A 4585-nucleotide genomic window follows, 5' to 3' on the forward strand; every position below is an offset into this window, starting at 1 on the left:
CCTGGACCACTCTTTTAAATGCTGTATGAGAAGCTGTCCTGGAGTGAGTTAGGTGCAAAATGGATGGCAGCCTTCATTTTGGCAGCAGCAGGAGCTGCCTTGAGGTGGCTCCTGACTTCAGCCATGTTGGAGGTAGGACTGAGGGATTATTTCTTTACTTGCACTGGAGTCCTTCCAGTCGAAGGCAATTGTTGTACCCAGAGAATGAAACAGCATCAGGGTAGTTCCCTGGTACCTGCCCAGCTACTAAAATGAGGCCAGGCTGGAAATGGGGATCAGAAATGTCCTGCAGCTTGTAGCAAGACAGTTTGTTGGCTGGAAATGCTGAGATGTTATTGATACTGTATAAATGGAACACCTTAAATCATGTTCTTTCTCTTTTTTTTGGATGCTGGGGAAGAAAAAAGCTACTCTTTTACCCTGTTATAATGTGAGAAATAGGAATTCTATATGGAAAGACTTTGGAAGACATTTGCTGAACTGGCTGCTGCTTTTGCAGTGCTAATTCCAGGCAGTGCTGATGCAGTGGCAGCATGGCTCTGCTTTTCCCTTCCATTCCCACATCTTGCCAGATTACAGGAGTGATCCTGCACCAGGGAATGGTTTTGAAGTTAATCTTCAATAACTGAGGTCGTTGCAGGGGTTTTGGTTGCTGAAGAATCCATAGGATGAAAGAGGAATGTGGTGGAGCTGTAACAGCACTGGCAGTGGGGAGCATTCTGCAGCAAATCCAGCCTTGGATGTGAAAGTCCACTTGTGGGGCTATTGCTGTAAGGAAATCACCAGTGGGAGCTGTGGGGTTGTAGCTGGAGACACACTAGTTAATAGATTGCAGTCATCTCTAGAGAAATGAAGGAGATCTCTGGAATGACAGTTAGGGTGGACTTAGGTGGAGCTGGGCATTAGGTGATGATAGTCTTTTGCCTTAGTTTCTGGGTGTTCTGTGGAAGATGTAGATGAAAGCTGGCTGTTGGGGTTGTGGTTTGCTGGGGTAAAGTTAAATTCAGAGCCTGCCTTGGGATACTTTTAGGAAAACAGGTATTTTGGCAGCTTCCAAGGCAGGATTTGGATCCAGTCTGGAAGGTCAGTGTAGTGCAACTGGGGATTACAGTGCAGCCTGTCTTTCCTGAATGATTCTTGTGAGAACTGGAAAAGTGTTGGAACAGCACATTCCTTAACAGGGACAATATCTGATGTGTGAGTAAGCTACATTTTGAAGTTAAAATGCTTGATCCCACCTTGGGGGAACATTGAATGAAGCCTAAGTGAAAGCAAACCGCTTAATGAGTATGTGATCAAACATGTCCTGCTCCCACTTCCCTGCTGCTGGCATGTGGCAGGCAAGCTGGGTGACCTTGACATTTGTCTTGCCAACCTGTACTGGCAGATGCCCTGGCAGATGAGCTCTGCTTCCCCAGGAATGACGGCATTCCAGCAGGCTGAGCTGGAGCTCCTGATCTTTCTTCCTCCCCAGTCATCATCTGTACCTGTACCACGCAGCAAGGTTTGTGTCACTGCAGAGATCAGGGAGGTCTGAGCCCACGGGGAAGTTAAACCTGGAGGGGGACTTTGGACAAGGATGCCAGGGATGGGGCAGCCACAGCTTCTCTGGGCACCCTGTGCCAGCACCTCAGCACCCTCCCAGGGAAGAGCTTCTGCCCAAGAGCTCATCTCAATGTCCCCTCTGGCAGGTTCAAGCCATTCCCCTTGGCCTGTCCCTACAGGCCCTTGTCCAAAGCCCCTCTCCAGGTTTCTTGTAGCCCCTTTAGGCACTGGAGCTGCTCTAAGGTCTGTTGATGGGGTGTCAGGAGGAGTTTGACACAGTTCTTAGTTGGTTATTAGTACAAGCATCAATGATAACACAGAAAAGGCTTTATCAGCCCCAGGGACCATACAGAATAATTCCTTTCTGGTAATGAATTCCCAGTACCACTATTGAAATCACTTCAAAACTGGACTGGAAATGCCCCAGATGAGTAAAGAGGGTATTCATGTGCTGTTTAATGTACCTGTGGGATTCCACAGGGCTGCTGTGGGCAGGGTGAAGTTCCAGGACATGAACCAGTGATGACCACATTGTAATGAGGCAGGGAATACTTTTTGTAATGGATCTTCTTTATGATAAGAGGAATAGGTCAGTATTCCAGTTCATGAGCTTCCCCCTTTTCCCCTTCTCCCAGCAATCCTGTCCTTCTGCTCCTTCCTGAAAACCTGATTCCCTGCCAGAGAGGAGTTTAGAAGCAGCATCCTGCAAATAGTGTCTAAAAATACATCCATGTGAGGTTTCAGACCCCAAAAAGCATTTTCTCATCCATTCACCTTTATGTAAGTGTTAGTATCTTCCATCAGGATCATGCAAAGCCACAATGTACATGTTGCTTTAACCTCTCCATATACACGGAGAGCTACAATGAAAATGTCCTTTGGGCAGCTCTTTTGCAGTATGACATTTTAAGCTTTGCTTTTTCAATACCCCTTTATGTTTTGGAATTGTGGATTTAAGGTGAATTCCCAGCAGAGGCTATTTATAGGGATGGGAGGATGTGTGGGCTTAGTGTCACTCTCTATTAAATACTGCTGAACGTTTCTTTCTTCCCCAGCTGTAAATGTTCCATCGTGGTATAACACTGTGCAATATAATATGGACTATTTTAGAGGAAGCATAGAGCTGCTGTCATACCCCTAACTAATCTGTCAGTCTTTGCTGCTCCACTGGCTTCATCTTTTTAGCTTCTGATATAATTGGCTCATAACTTCAGGATCAGCCTGAAATAGGACTTGAGCTGCTGTCATACAAAGAAAATCCACCACGAGACCTTTGATTCTATCACCTCTTTCATTGTTCTGCAGCTTTCAGAAGAACTCTGTTGAGTTTTAGTTACACAGTGTCTAATTTTACAAAGTCATTTCCACAACAGATAAAGGCATTAGATTCTTCTTGCCCCAAGGAGCTCATAGTGTAACTCTAAAGAGGATTTGAAGATGAAGAGAACACACAGCATCCTTGAGCCTCTCTTTGTGCCAGGTATTTGCTATGAGCTGTGAGCCCTTCACCTTGTTTGCAGCCTGGTCTTCTGCTCCTGTTGTGTATCCATAGGTCTGCCCAATGGAAGGTGTATTATTAACACAAAAAAGCTGTATGTACATTGTGTGTGAAAATGTATGTATAGAGCTGCTTTTAAAAGTGTCTGTGTTAAGAGAGAACAAAACTGTGTCAGGCCTAAAGATGAAGGATGTTTTTCTTGGGGAAAAAATGGCTTTAAGATACTTTATAACAGCAGTTACAGTGTGGTGTGTTGGGGAAGGAAATGAGAGTAAAGCTCATGGTTGTGAGCTGGATCTGCTGAGTGATGCTGCAGCCTTGCCAGTTCCTTAAGTCACCTTCCTACCCCTGCCGCTTCTCATAGAATCATGGAACAGTTTGGGTTGGAAGGACCTTAAAGCTCCTCCAGTTCCAACCCCGGTCAGGGACACCTTCCACTAGAGCAGGTTGCTCCAAGCCTCTGTGTCCAACCTGGCCTTGAACACTGCCAGGGATGGGGCAGCCTCAGCTTCTCTGGGCACCCTGTGCCAGCGCCTCAGCACCCTCCCAGGGAAGAGCTTCTGCCCAAGAGCTCATCTCAATCTCCCCTCTGGCAGGTTCAAGCCATTCCCCTTGGCCTGTCCCTCCATCCCTTGTCCAAAGCCCCTCTCCAGGTTTCTTGTAGCCCCTTTAGGCCCTGGAGCTGCTCTAAGGTGTCCCCTTCAGGAGCCTTCTCTTCTCCAGGCTGACCCAGCCCAGCTCTCTCAGCCTGGCTCCAGAGCAGAGCTGCTCCTGGGAAGCACCTGAACATGATTTTCACACTGAGCACCCTTGGATTTAGTTTATGTCTTACACAGTGTTTAAGAATCAGGTTAGTGGCTGTTACAGTGCTAAGAAGTTACTAGGGAGTTTCTTCAAGGAAAAAGACTATAGGAGGGTTTGGATGGAGAGCACTTCTGGCCATAAGGAGAGGATTTCCTGTCTTTCTTGTATGTGTCCAAACACCCAGTGAGAGACTAAACACTTCCCGGAAGGTGCTGGGCAGGAGCAGAGTCCAGAGGTTCACCCAGTGATGTTCTTCCCATCCCAGAGGTTTCTCACCCCCCCCATCTTTCTGTGGCTGGTGAGTGCTTGGAGAGGAGAGACATTGGAGGCTCTTTTCCTGATGCTCCGGGTGGCAGCAGGGAGGTGATGAAGAGAAGCAACATTTGCATTTCGTGCCTTGGCCATTAAATCCAGTGTCTTCTTGCTCTGGTTATTTCAGCAGAACCTTCTGACAGAGTAAAATCACCCTCTGGCTGCCCAGAGGCTCTTGAGTGCTGCCAGCTCTCACACTGTTCTAATGCATCCTCAACACAAGGACATGGAGCTGTTGGAGCAAGTCCAGAGGAGGCCATGAGGATGATCAGGGGCTGGAGCACCTCCCTTACAGATACAGGCTGAGAACATTAGGGCTGTTCTGCCTGGAGAAGAGAAGCTGAGTGAAGACCTCAGAGCAGCTTCCAGTGTCTGAAGGGGGCTACAAGGATGCTGGAGAGGGACCTTCCGCAGGAACTGTAGCGA

The sequence above is a fragment of the Nestor notabilis genome, unplaced genomic scaffold (genome assembly GCF_000696875.1).
Source record: "Nestor notabilis isolate BGI_N333 unplaced genomic scaffold, ASM69687v1 scaffold14467, whole genome shotgun sequence".
NCBI lineage: Eukaryota > Metazoa > Chordata > Aves > Psittaciformes > Psittacidae > Nestor > Nestor notabilis.